The 15104-nt window shown below is 36.4% G+C and overlaps 1 protein-coding gene across 4 annotated transcripts in view; it reads left to right on the top strand.

The window, feature by feature from the left end:
* ALPK1 (alpha kinase 1) overlaps nucleotides 1-15104 on the top strand; it is a 112088-nt gene that overhangs the window by 16434 nt on the left and 80550 nt on the right. Inside the window, exon 2 of one of the 4 annotated variants that reach the window (XM_032859618.1) lies at nucleotides 8151-8270. The exons of the other annotated variants lie outside the window; for them this stretch is intronic. The gene's annotated coding sequence lies outside the window, so the exon portion shown is untranslated. The remainder of the gene's footprint in view (nucleotides 1-8150; nucleotides 8271-15104) is intronic. 4 annotated transcript variants of the gene reach the window in all.

The following is a 15104-nucleotide window of genomic DNA, read 5'->3' as shown; positions in this document are numbered from 1 at the left end:
GTACCTCACATTTTTGGGACAAGGAAAAGAATAGAAACTCAAATTCACCTGAAAATAAAGGATTACCTCCAAAAATAGAGCTTGACAATCTTTCTTAAAAAGGCAACTTCTCAGGGCACCTGACTGGCTCATTCAGAGAGGCATGTGACTCCTAATCTTGGGATCATGGGTTTGAGCCCCATGTTGGCTGTAGAGGTTACTAAAAGAGATTTTTTTAAAACTTAAAAAAAAAAAAAGTAACCTCTGAAGAAAAACTCCAGAAACTTCAACTTGAAGATCCTTTTGTAAAAAGGGCCAGGACTTAGGCATTATTGATTGAATATGACTTTATTTAGGTCCACAGGGAAGATTAATGGCATGACCTGGAGACACCTGCCAACCTAAGCTCCGGAAGAAGGAGTAGCAGGTCACAGCTTCACCTCAACTTCTGGAATTCTGTTGGACTAAACTTGGTGATGCAGGAGACTTCTTTACAGTTTACAGTTGTACTCTCAATTATTGTGCAGCACATGCAGAAGAAAAGTTATTCTTTCCCACTCACTGAAGTAGCAGGGAGAAAATGCCTATTTGGGAGGGCACATATAAACCTCCAAAGTGGGAGGGAGGTAGTTGAAAAAAGCCACAGGCAATCATTCTCAGTTTGAAAAATAGAAAAATAAAATACCTGGAGGCAGGGGCGCCTGGGTGGCTCAGTTGTTTAAGCATCTGCTTTTGGCTCAGATCATGATTCTGGAGTCCTGGGATGGAGGCCAGCATCGGGCTCCCTCCTCAGTGGGGAGTCTGCACCTCCTTCTCCCTCCACCCTTCCTCCTGCTGGTGTGCTCACTCTCTCTCTCTCTCTCTCCCTCTCTCTGTCAGATAAATAAATAAAATCTTAAAAAAAATACTTGGAGGTAGTTTGGTGCGTTTGCCAAGAACATTGGAAGTGAGACGGATCTCCAAAGCCATTTATCCAACTTACTAGCTTAGCTCTATGCCCTGGGTTAAGCTGTCCAAATGCTTATAACTTCAGATTTCCCATGTATAAGATGGGAATAGTAATTCATACATTTGCTATAAATATTAAGTTAGATAATGTCTGTAAGTTTCTTGGCCAATGGTACCAAGCTAAGTGCTCAGTACACAGTAGGGATGATTAGGATGGTTATTGCTTAGTAATTCAAGCATTAGTGAAGAGTGTGTTGCCTTTTTGTGGAACAAAAGGGAGATTGATATTTTTGAAGCTGAAGAAACATGGCACTAAAACATATGATTAATAGCTCTTCGCTATTGCTTTTGTAACATAAATCTCTACATGATAGAGAAATGTAAAAGAGACGAGTAAACATCTTAACAAGATGGTAGGTGTACAGTAAACAACCCTTGATTGTGGTATCAATCAACAGTTAGAAGTATAAACTTCCTTAAAAAAGGAAGAAGGAGGAGAAGGAGAAAGTCCCTAAATAGGAGGCACGTGTGAATTCTCACATGCAATCTTCTGACCTTAAAAGCAGTTGCGAACTCTATGACCTGTAGGTGGCGAACTTGGATAGGGTGAATACTAAAGAATGACTACCTAGAGAAGAAAGCAATGGTTTTTGTTTTGTTAAAGGAAGGCCTAAGTAAAATTGATACATTAGTAAAGGCGGCATATTACACCAAGCCAAGAGAATTCTTTGCTGACACATTCTGTTCCTTCCTCTAAATGGACTGTCCATCTACTTGTCCAAGTGAGTCTATCATAGGTCATATGTGCTGTTGAGGGACAAGACTGTTAGTTTCTGAAAGAAATGTTTTGGTTCAGCATTCACGCTGGCTACTAGTCACTGATAAGAGAACAGAGTATCATGTAGGGGACATAAATAGATTTCTTAAAGTCTCTTGAGGAATACAGAAATGTTACCCTCTCAGAATATCCATATGTAACATTTTAATTATCTGAACCCATTGTACATGTCCAAAGTATCCACATCTTTTGATCTATATGAATAATTATATCCTCCCTTGCTTCTTTATTGCCACTCTTGAGCATTTGTTCTGTATACTTCCCAAGGCAATCCTTTAGGGACCAATTACCATCCTTTACTGACATCATCTCACTGGCTGATGGAGATTTCTATGGAGTACCACACTGGGCATTCAGGAGTCCTAAAGGAGCTTTGTATTACTTTACATATCTATGTGCCCTGCTTGAGAAACATATTTTCTTACTTAAAATTCTACCCTGGGGTACTAGTTTTATCATATTTACTAGTTTTATCAGATCACAACTACATATAATATGTGAATTAGTGGGAAAATTCATGTGACTTTCCAAAACCGTGGTTACTCATGCAGTGGCTTGAGATGTTTTGTTGGTTCTTTCAGTTGTGTAAAAGCCTAGTAACTCACCCAACATGATAGATTGATGACCTTTTGCTGCCTTATAAAAGGGTCACTGTCCCCAAAGAGCCTCTTAGCTTCTGGGTCAGGTGAAGGGACATTTTTAGACTTCTATGGTGCTTCTGTCCTGTCATTTACCATAAGGTTGAAATTATTGCCCACACATTGGCCTCCCCACAATTGTGTACTTCTGAACTCTAGAAACTATACCATATTCATCTGTTTATTATTAAGCAGACTGTGTCAGGCACATAGTAGGTACTTATGAAAATGTTGAATGGATTAAAGAATAAGTATATGGCTTTGGAAGAACAAGAGAAGGCAGGATAGAAGAAAGATCAATTTAGGGGAAAAAAAGAGGAAAATAAGCCAACCATCCATGAGGAATTGTACCTATGATAGACAAATATTATTCCAAAAGTATAGAAAAAAAGAGAGAATAGCAGTAGATTGTGTCCAGCCCAATACATTTTTTTTTTTTTTTAAGTAACCAAACTCTCAAGAGGTTGATTTATAAACTAATGTGCTATTTTACCATCTCTGGGAGAGAACATATCCCTTCAGAGATTACAGTGTTTGTGTCGAGCTTACACAATCCCTTACCCAATCCCATCTACTTCACATCTGCATTCATTCCAAAATGAAGAAAGTCCTTAACTTTTAGGATGAGACCGTTCTGGTTTTCCAGTAGCTTCTAAAAGCTTCGAAAAAGTTGCAGGTGCTCTAAGATATGGTAGAAAGAGAAGTTATCAGGAAGTTTAGAAATTGTAAGATCTTATCTAAGAGTAGATTTGGATTTAAAGGTCCACTGGTGAAAGCCATCTCCTGGAAGGTGGGAGCAAAGAACAAACAGAAACAGGTTCTGAAAGACAGTGGAAATAAGAGGAGCCACACATTATCCCAAAATGTTACCATGGAGTTTACCATGGGGCATCTCACAGGAAATAATATGGATGGCGGAGGACATGAGGACCATACACGGTGATGGAGAGTGTAGGACAGTCATGCCTGCACATGGTGAGCACTCAGTAAATGCTGACTGAATGAGTGGGCCACTGTGGGCCTGAACTGCTGCTCTGGGAAGTCATGAATTGCTTTGTGAATGGCAGGGTTTGTTTATTTATTTACTTATGTATTTACTTAGGTACATCTAAAAAAGAATTGAAGTGATGCGCACTATTAAAATGTATATAAACCAGAGTAGAAAAAGTTAAAGCAGAAACCATTTAAAAGAAAGGAAGAAAGCAATGTGCTGGAAACCTAAGGCTAGAGAATCATGACAATGGAGCTAATTGGAAGCTCTGAGCTTCCTAGCAACTAGTTCAAGAAAGAAACATGCTGGATTATACAGTCTCATCAGCCAGTAAAGGGAAGTTTGTAAACTTATCTGGAAATGGAGACTTATTCTTGGAGCTTAATTCTAGAAAAAGTTTATTGCATGGACGCTTAAATGAGGAAAGAAGACATTTAATAATGTTTTGCAAAAGCTACATACATGTAATTCATAGACAAAGCTCTAAAGGTAACCACCAACAATATACCAAATAACATAGTAGATGACAAGGAGAGGGGGAGAAGGGGTTAATGTATGCACACATACACTACCGCTCAAGCAAGAAAATATAAATATTGACTACAGTCCCCATGTTTGCAACTAATTGTGAGGCACTATCTATAACTTCCTTAATGCCTACACTCAGTAAGGAGGAGGAGGGTAGTATGGAAGGTTCTTCTTCTACTTACCTACACTTTCTGGACCTGTGTAATCTGCGCTTGGATGAAACAACACCATATATTGGTTATTGATTTAAAGCATATACCATTTTCTCTAGAGCAGTACCCCACCTCATAGGATGTCCTCCAGCTGGCTTTGTAACTGAGTCTTCAATAGACTATTGCTTTGCTCTAAAAGCCCAGCTGCTCCTGGGTTATGGTAAGACCAGTGAATCCTGTGGGAAATGGCCTATACCATCCTGACCACAAGCCATGTTACATGGATTACCGTTGATGAATTAAGCCTTCAGTGAGTCCACAGAAGACATTGCTAGTAGAAGCATAGCAGTAAAGTCAAATCTATATCCAGAACAAATACCCATTCTAGTGAGAAAAATTGCTACCAAGTCCACAGTGAAAGGGGTTCAGTATAATCAGTAACTAGGCAGCCGACCATGCCATCCGCATCACACACATTTGGAACTGTATGCAGGGCTCAGTGTGGGTCTCTGCTCCTGGTAATGTAAGCATTCAGTGGCGGTGGTGGCCAGGTCTGCCTTTTGAGAGGAAGTTCATGAGACTGAACCCACGAATAACTTCCCTCTCTGTCACCATGGCCACTTTGTTCCCGAACCCAGTGAGTAATACTCGTGATGCTGGGGAAAGAGGACAGCTGACATTTGCAATCCTGGTCTTCTTGCCCATCTGATTCTGGAAAGTCTTCTCTGTCCATTGGTGAGCTTTCACATGAGGCACAAGCATTCTCACACTATCAAACTATTTTGAGAGGTCCATGAGCATACCTCTACCCTAGACCTTCTTGTAGTCCAATTATTGTTCCTTTCAACTTCCTCATCAAACCAAACCTTTAGGTTCTATGTACAAATCTTCACTCTGATAATCTTCCCCTCTAGATAAAGTATGCTGTTTGATCTGCTTCTCAAAGTTCTGCTTATTATAAACATTTATCTTCTACTTGTCCTTTGTTACCAACAGCGTGAAGAGCTCTAATGCTATTATCAATTTATTTATGGCTGATGCCAGTGTATTATATGCATAATCATTACTAACTCAATCTTCAATCTTTTTTCCCTACCTATAGGGAAATCCCTTAAGGCTAAGTTAATAGGTATAGGGAGAGATGGCATTATAGGAGGATGAGGTGCCATGAGAGTTGGAGTATTTGCTCGTGAAACTTTCTTCTGCTTTTAGAACTTTCTTGAGTCTGCTCTTGTATATGCCACTTCAAGTTGAGGATGGAGAGCTGCTCCTCACATCCAATTTTAAGAACAGGTCAATCAAATAGCATCTAATTTGGAAGTCAGCTCAGGTCTCAAAACCAGTTCATTTCCCATGGCCAGATATTCAGTCTTCACCAGAATCCAACAACGAAGATCAGGAGATGTTTCCCAAGGAAAATAGTTACTTGTCAGAGAAGCATGGCTTTGCTCTCAATTATGTGGCAGTGTTATGATTCTTTTACTGGGGAATTTCATAGGCTCAATGATCTGTTATAGATATTTTGTACACAGTAGATTTTCTGAGTCACAAGATCTAAGTAGTTAGAGTGGCTTATTCTTTAAACTGAACTGCTGACGAATATTCTTTTGCTGTTGGCCTTCCTTACATATAGAGCCTTATGGTTTATTTAATAAATGGGAAGGAACAACACCGGTGTAGTATTATTTTGCCTCTATAATGCTAAAAGCCCACCAAGTGTGTGTGCCTCTTTCTTCATAGAACTGGGTACGAGATGCAGCAAATTGTCTTTTACTTTGGAGGGGATACCTCTAAATATTCCAGATCTCTAGACTCCCAAAAACATCAATGAATTGGCAGATCTCTGAACTTCCATGGAATTTATCTCTTATTCTCAGTCAGATATGTGTCTTACCAAGGCATCTTATGTATTTGTTACTTTCTGACCAAAATGTGATAACAAATCCCACCTAGTACAACTAGCACAGTGAATCCAGAATCTCTGGTAAAGGTACCCATGTTAATAATTTTGATTCAAAGGAGCTATGTTGCTTTTTTCCTCCTTAGTCTAGTATTTTAGAATTCATTTTCACACATGTTCTCCTGTCTTCTGCTATATAAATTAGAAGTCATACAAGTCTTTTGATATATACGCTGTATCCTCTAGGCATAACCTGGTCAGATTCTCCTGATACTTAGATGCCTCAGCCCCATAGTTCTAAGAAGTAAGACAATGAAGCTCCTTGATTCTTTTTTTTTCCTTTTCCTTTTATTTGTTTTATATTTCCTTCCTTCCTTCTGTCCTTCCTTCCTTCCTTTTTTTGAATAAACAGCATATATTGTATTTATTTTTTATTTTTTAACTTGACATACAGTAAAGTTGATCTTTTATTTAGCCTTTATTTTGTAATTTTAACGTTATCTATAGATCTGTGTAATAACTAACACCACAATTAGGATATGGAACCAATTTTCCTCTAAGTACTGCTTTAGCTGCTTATCACAGTCCCAAAGGGAAACAGTGTTCCCAGTCCAAACTGCCAACAGTTGAAGCTTTGTGAAGACCATTGTTAAAATTGGCAAATATTAAAACAGTGATTCAGATAGCATAAGCCTTGAGGATATTATGTTTCAGAAAGTGATCAGCTTGCTTCTGGATATATAGGAATTTTAGTATATAACAGGGGCTATATGTGTCAGAGTGGAAAGTCAGGATAAGGATGAATATTTCTTATTATTTTAAACCAAGTAACTCAGAGGCTTTCCTAAGTTTAACCAAACTCCCATGCTCCTAGGCTCCATTTGGATCTGATTACTCTGCTGTAAGTTGGATAAGAAAAAATCTTGGGATAATTTGTTTTCTAAATCTTTATTTCTTGCATATAGTTCCTGCTAGAACCAGGAAGGCATACTGGATAATGAAGATCTTTGCATTTGCTTTTGCCAATCTTGTCACATTCCAGAGAGAGGCAGGGGAGTCATCATAGTAGTTATAGTAAGAATCAGGAGAAAACAACCATTTGCTTTAGGGGGTTGTTGTTGTCATCTTAATCACTGAGATGTAGTTTTGTCTGAAAGGAAAAAATAATCCAGATGGTTAAGTTTCTTTTCATTCTTCAAAAGATGAGTGTTACTACTTTTGAGGTATACGGGATGGTTGGGGGGTACTGGCCTCCTGGAATATTGGATGGTTTTAGCTGGAGTGGAAGCTGGTGCCTTCTTGGGCAGAAAGGAGTGAACTCATTGGGGTTCTATTTGAGGCAGGACAGAAGGTAATATCAGTATGAGGGTGAGTCTCAGAATCTCAGCTTTGGGAGAGCTGCATAGTGAATATAATATACTAAAGCCACATATTCAAGAGGCAAAAATATAGTTTCTTATAATTTTCAATGATTTAATATAATCTCAATATTAACATGCCATTTCATCTGGATAAGGGAAAGCTTGACCTAATAAATCCAAGCAGATTCTAGAAACAGGTTTTTCTCCAACAATTCCAGGTTTTTTTGGACTTCTGAGGGTGATAGATACAAGGTTTTCACAGATGGCCAGTCAAACATCTTTGATAAGTTCTTGGGATCTTTATTCACCTGAATAGGTGGATAAAGTGTTTACTGTTTATAGTCCTTTGCTATGAACTTTTCATGTGGATTTGCATTTTGGAAAAATAAAAATAATCAAATAATAAATCCAGGCCCTTAACTTGAGTCTATCTCTCAAAACTATTAAGGCTTCTTTTGTTTACTGCTGTATCCTTAGTACCTAGAATTGTGCCTGGCACATAGTAGATGCTCAGTAAATATTTGTTGAATAAATGGGAGTAAATAGATGAATGAATCAAAACTCTAGGGTGTGAGGGTGCCTGGGTGGCTCAGTCAGTTAAGCTTTGGACTCTTGGTTTCTGCTCAGGTCTTATGGGTCCTTAGATTGAGCCCCTGTGTGAGGCTCTGCACTCAGAGGGGAGTCTGCTTGAAGATTCTCTCCCTCTGCCCCTCCCCCCAACTTGGACACACACATGCTCTTGTATACACTCTCTCTGTCAAATAAATTAATGTTAAAAAAAAAAAAAAGTCTAGGTTTTCATTTGTTTCTTTTAGGCCTAGTTTCCCCAGCAGAAGAGTAATCAAATGAACAACCATATACTATAGAGAAGAAAAAGAATTACCCTGGATAATGGAAAGAAGATTCACTCATAGAGTGGGTAAAATGAGATTCAGGTAAACATCTTTCAGTTTTGAATCAGAGACAGGCAGACAGAAACTGTATTTGTAAGTATAAATTCTAAGGTTGAAAAAAAAAGCTTTAACTGAAAGCAAATTATGTAATTATCTCCTTGAATGAGTATCCTTTGCCTTTTGTGTAAATAAGGATGATCAAAAATAAATGAATGAAATTTAGCTAAATTTATAACATCTTTACTTAGATATAATTTATATACCATAAAATAACTTAAGTGTACAATTAAAGTTTTTAAAAATAAATTTACCAAGCTGTGCAAATATCAGAATCCAGTTATAGAATATCTTAATCACCCAAATATGATTCCTTATGCTCATTTACACTTTATATTTACACTTATATTCCCAAGCCTCATTCTCACTCTATTAAATCTACTTTCTACCTCTCTTGATTTGCCTTTTCTTAAAATTTTTAATAAATGAAATAATAAAATACTTGGTCTTTTGGGTCTGGCTTCTTTCACTAAGCATGTTTTTGAAGTTCATCCGTGTGGTAGCAAGTTCTTTTTTATTTCCAAATATTTCATTTCGTGGATATTACATTGTGTCCATCCATTCATCAGCTGATGGACATTGGGTGGTTTCTACTTTGGGGCCATTATAAATAGTGCTGCTATGAACATGTGTGGGCAAGTCTTTAGATGACACATGTTTTTGATTTCTTTTGGGTCAATACTTAGGAGTGGAATTACAGGGTTTCATGGTAAATTTATGTATAACTTTTTAAGAAACTGTCAAACTATTTTCCCAAAGTGACTATACATTTTGTATGTCCACTAACACAGTATGGGGCTCCTGTTTCTCTACATCCTTGCCAACTTCTGTTATTTTCTGCCTTTTTGACAATATCGAATATAATCTCATGAAGAAAAAGCAATCATCTGTGTTTCTTTGTGCCAGCTTTATTGCTAGTGATATAATGACAGCTAAGATATAATTGGGAACATTTAAAAATATTCGGAATGGAAGTTGTAAAACTTGAAAAGAAGCAAAAACTCTCTGCCATCCTGTTAATTTTCTTAAAGCTCTATTTTTTTCTAGTCCCCCTTCTATTAGGAACTCTTCATGACCCCTCTTGGTAGTCTGCTGGGGTTGTCTCATACTGGGATTTATGAGACCCAATTATTAAATTTTCAGGAATTTTGGGGGCCATTTGTTAAACACAACCACCAAAATTAAATATTTAAACTTAAAATTACTAAGTTATTTAAATACAAAGACAAAACTTATTTCTTAATTACTTTAAGTATTTTACTATTATCTATGTTTTGAAATTTCCTATGTCTATTGCATTTGCATGGTGGACACACTACATAGTGGTGTGCTACTGAACATGTATCTCTTCCTAATGCTATTTCCAGTGATCCTACACTGATAGCTTAAAATCATCTATGGTAGGAATATTTACACCACAGAAATTGGCACATGCTACAAACCAGGGCTTTTTTTTTTTTTTTTTCCCCTCAGAGAAGTGGGTTGTTAAGTATTTACTGGGTCTAAATTTATCTTGTCAGTATTTTTTATTAAGTTTATTAAAGCTGTAGATGGTTTTGGAGAGAATCACATCATTAAAATATTAAGGGAACTATTTGGTTGTTAGTTCTTCTTCTATTCACCTCAGTAAAATTTTCTTTCCACTTATAGCTTGAATCCCCTTCTTAGTAATATTATTACTTGACAATTTGTATTTTGGAGATAGAGGTGGGCAACAACTATATCTACCATAGTTATATATTTTTTCATTATCTTGGTCAGGCACTAATTATAGTATTATCTCAACCTTATACAATGAACTGGGAATGTCTTTCATATTTTTCTATCCTTTGTAATAATATAAGTTCCTAGAAATTACATGTTTTTAAAAGATTTGGTCAGAATTGACTATGACATCTGAGCCTGGCAGCTTTCTTAGATATACTAGGTAAGTTTTTTTACTCAGTGTTAATTAAATCTTAGATTTTTTCTTCAATTTTAAAAGTATATCACAATTATCCTAGAAAATATACACTGTAAACAAATGTCCACGTTTTTTACAAGGATTTGTACATTATAGTCTCTCTCTGTCTTTTTAAAGATTTTATTTTTAAGTAATCTCTACACCCAACATGGGGCTTGAACTCACAACCTCGAGATCAAGAGCTGCACACTCCACTGACTGAGCCAACCAGGCACCCGATGATAGTTTCTTATGCTTCTAAAATCTTAATCATGATGGTGTTTATACCACTTTTCCCATTCTGAAATTATTATCTCTTCTTTTTTCCCATTAGATTTTCGTGAAAGCCAATTAATTGGCCTTTTCGAATAGCTACCATTTCGCTTTATGTGCTATTTCATAAATCCTTATTTTAAAAATTTTTATGTTTATTCATTCCTCCTACTCCCCTAAGACTTAGTTTGTTACTCCCTTTCCACTTGCTTAGTATGAAAGCACAGTTTGTACTTCTTTGTTTTTATTATAAAAAGTTATCAAGCTATGCATTTTTTTCTGGACATAGTTCTGTTTGCATCCTTTAAGTTTGGAAATATATTCGAAAGAGACGGTAAGATGAGTTGCAAGTGCTATTGAAAAATCCAAGCAGATCAATATAAAATCTAATTTTTTGTTAGTAATTTAGAACTTTTATGCATTATGGCCAAATGATTTTTCCTATTGGGGGTTTGTGAAGTTTCTTTTGATCCTACTATATTATTAATTTTTATAAATGCTCAATAGTTACACACATTTAAATATATATTTTGGATAAGAGCAGAAGGGTTTGCATTTTAAATACTTTTGATTAATAAACTATTTTATGCCTTTTTTATGCTTACGTATAATTATATTTATTGGGGTTTTTTTTGGAAGACACTTTTTGAATAAAATACAATAAGCAACTTTAAATACACCTCTATCTTTACTTATTTCCTACCTTGTTTAAATTAGAAGTATGAGAAGAAGGTGATAATAAAGACAATCAGGAGAAGATGTGAGAGAATAAGAATCACACAAAACAGAAGCTTTAATAACTTTTAAAGTGGCACAGACATAGAAGAGTCACACTACCTAGGAAGAGTGTTCGCTAATATCTAGATGATTGACATAAAATCCTTCAGAGTACATTTTACCTTGGAAATGACGGAGATAGAAAAATAAGCAGAGAATTATACTAATTATAAAGACTTCAGTCCAAATTTGGTTGGTGCCAGGATTAAAGGGCAAACAACATGTAGCTAAGTTTCTTTCTACTGTCTGTAAGTGCCCAAGGGGCTCACAGCAAGAGAAATAATTGGTCACCTGTCTCATAGCTTAGTCACCTCAGAGAAGCTGGCAAGTAATTCCTGCCACATAGTAAGTGTGTGACACATCAGGCCTCCTTAACTCCAGACGCTGAGTTCTTTCCATTTGCCATAAAACCTTTCTAGCATATGCTCATGAAGAAAATGGCCGAATTGAATAAGGAATCCTATTGTGAAATATATTTTAACTTCTATACATGTTCAAAATTATTTGAAATTACCTATTATGAAACCCATAGTTGTGCCTAGAACTATGAAACTAAGGGTAAATAATGTAGACCAAACAATGAAGGGCCTGGGTTAGATGATTCATACAAGATTATCTAAGTGAAGGACACCCGTGGAACTGTTTACAAAATTTGACTCTGAGTTTCCTGGAAGTAAAGGTGAAAAGGGACTATATGATAAGGTTTCGATCCTCATAATCCAATAAAAAGAAATGTATCCATTTAATATGAAAATCTGAATATCTCCTATTTTAATCATAGGAGAATTTATTATATGGGACTTTAAATAAAAATAACACTAACCAGTATAATGAACATCCTCAATAGCAATTTTTATGAGAAAATTATTTTTAAAATTATAATTTATAAACCAATTACATTTTTTACAAATTAATTATCATAAAATAAGCAAAACAGATAAAATCCATTTTGTGTATAGCATAGCACTTTCCTTTTAAAAAAGAAAATTCATGCATTAGTAAGGGAATACCAGCAGTAGACTAACGGAATTCACTTGTTTTCCATTGCTTTAGATAAAAAATTACATACATTTTCTTCAGTGTTGTACAATTTTTACTGCTTGTTATATTTTACTGAAATTGGATACTGGATTATCTATCTGCTGTTTAGTTGGGTATCATCAGCCGAATCATCTTCATCTGTAGGAGTGACCTACAAATTATTGCACCTAAATGTTATCCTGTAACATCTAAATGTGATTCTGTAAAAATAAGGTAAAGGAAAAAAGACCTCTGCCATCACTGAGTCTCTTTCCCCTGATTACCCAAGATCGGATTCCCTAGACAGAAGATGTGGTTAGCATTTGATCCTAATAAAAGGACCCCAAATACTTAGATACAGTTCATTTTAATCTTAGTTGAAAAGATTGTGGACAGACACTTAGGAGAAAGTGAAATCAGCATAATATCTCCTCTTCAAGTGCAGTCCAGCTTTCAGAGTGGTAACGTGGATTTCAGCCCTCCTCATAATTGTCCTTGATGAAAACAGAAGGATTTCACAGCACAGAAAGCAGTGGTTTATGAGGCTGGGTACAAGACAGACGTACAAGAGAACTCTGTTCATCGTCTTCAAAGTGAGGCAGCGATGGCACTGTCGCTGCTGTGGCCACATGTAATATAGCCTGTAGCTCTTTAAAGAGGATTAGCTTTAGCGGCTGGGAGCATTCAATGCTGGTTTCATGTAGAGTAGAATATGCTAATGAAATGTAAATGTCCAAGGCAAACATTGCGTAATATGGAAAACCCTCAAAACTGAGCTTTGTCTCTTGCACAGTGGGAAAACAAACTTTATCATCATCAGAAGTAGAAAAGGAACGACCTTCCACTTGTCTGCCTTATGTATCTGCTTCTATAAAAAGTGAATTAAAATATATACATATATTTAATTTAATTTAATTTTAATATCAGTGAAAAAACCAAAATTCAGTCATTCAAAAATATCTTGATAGATCTATGCTCAGAGATGGGTGTGAAATAATTCATATTTGTAGAAAGGAATATATACATAATATGGGTTTTTTAAACACTATTTTTTAAATACTACTGTAGGTTTACAAAGGGCTTGACAGAGTAGGTTCCCCTCACCCATTTCACCTTAAAATTTTTTTCTGCATAATGTCCTGCTGCTCACTGTTGAAATACACTGTGTCTTTATCATAATTTTCCATCCATTGTTTTTATTGCCTTATAGGAATCCAGTATGAGGCTTGATCAGTCTCTTAAAGCTGCACACACATTCAATTAATATTAAAATTATTTTCACATGTTTAGAATTTCAGAACATATCTGACATTGGGAAGGTAAATTCATGATAAGGTGTGTGATTTGCATGTAACTGTGTGACACAACTTGGAATCCATACACATGGCTGCCAAAGATTGAAAGGCCACTAAAGAATTTCATTTCAACTGCTGGGAAATAAAGATCCCAGGAAACACATGGAACCGGGTGCCTATGTGCTCTTTCCTTAGTTACGAGCATTTCATTACACTCAACCACGTAGCTTAGGTTCTCTTGGTTTTTGTTGGTCAGTGGTGTGTGTGTGTGTGTGTGCGCGCGCGTGTGCATGTGTGCATGTGTTTTATACCTCAGTTTTGAAGGGTTTGTCTCTGTAGACACTAAGGAGGAATGGTAATACATATTCATGAAAGAGTGCTCTTTCCAGGCGCTGCTACCACTGACAAAGCCTTAGCTGTTTCACACAGCAAGCTGACTGGGATTGTGTGTGGGGACTGCATGGCCAGATTAGTGCAAACAGCAAGCCCACTCCTCTGCTTGTTAGGCCTTGCCATCTTGACAATTTCCCCAATTGTCACTTGTGACAAGGCTGTCATTAGGTGATGGCTTCTTTTGGCCATTTTCAGATAAAGATAATTTCCTTAACTTCCATTTTATTTGACAACAAGCAGTTTGGGAGAGAAAGGAAGTGCTTCAGTAGTTTATGGATTAGGGTTTTGTCACTTCAAAGGCATCTTTGATCTAAAAATATGTGCTGTACCAAATTCATTATGTCTTTCCTTAAAGAGCCTTTAAATTTATTGATCTTCTCCTCAATTATTCTCCTTTTACGTCCAGTCATGATGTGTGAGATGGTAGTGTTGGGAAAAGCCTAAGGAGGAGTGTGGGGAAAATGCAGCCAACTGGTCACTTCTAAGGCCATTACAAGAACGAAACAACAGGTGCTTTTGTTTAGTGTCGATTCTCTTCTGAATCCCTGTGCGGACAAAGGCCCTTCTGCTGTTTCTCGCTCAACGCAAAAATATCAGCACCAACAGATAAGACAAAATTATATTTGGTGTTATAACCTAATGAAGATCAAAGCTTCACAATTTTTATAAAAATTGTGTCTGCAATTGTTTTCCTTCTCACCACTGACTACATGAGTTTCAAAAGCCCGTGTATGAGTAATAGAGACAGAGCAAGTGACTTCTTTATGGACCAATGCTTTGGCTTCCCCTACAAGCAATTTTACATTGTGCTGAGGCTCAGCTTGCTAAAATTCTTAAAACTGAATCATTATTCATAGCAGGAAATAAGAGGATAAGAATCCATATGTGAAAATTTACTTTAAAAATCTAGCAAGAGGAGAATTTACAGCTTTCGTAGTAGCTTGTCTTGTTTAGAAAGTCTTCTTGCCCTTTTTGCCCTCTTTGTGTGATGGTGGTGGTTCTAACAATTGCTGTGTGGAATTATTGTGTTTTAAACAACATCTAGGACAAAGAAGTAAATAGTTTACATCTGAACTATCGTGGTTAACCATTGTCTTCTAACACTTCACATATAATAAC

Source organism: Lontra canadensis, unplaced genomic scaffold (assembly GCF_010015895.1).
Source record: "Lontra canadensis isolate GAN:19392208 unplaced genomic scaffold, GSC_riverotter_1.0 scaffold1, whole genome shotgun sequence".
In the NCBI taxonomy this organism is placed as follows: Eukaryota; Metazoa; Chordata; class Mammalia; order Carnivora; family Mustelidae; genus Lontra; species Lontra canadensis.
This window is presented reverse-complemented; position numbering and strand designations above follow the sequence as displayed.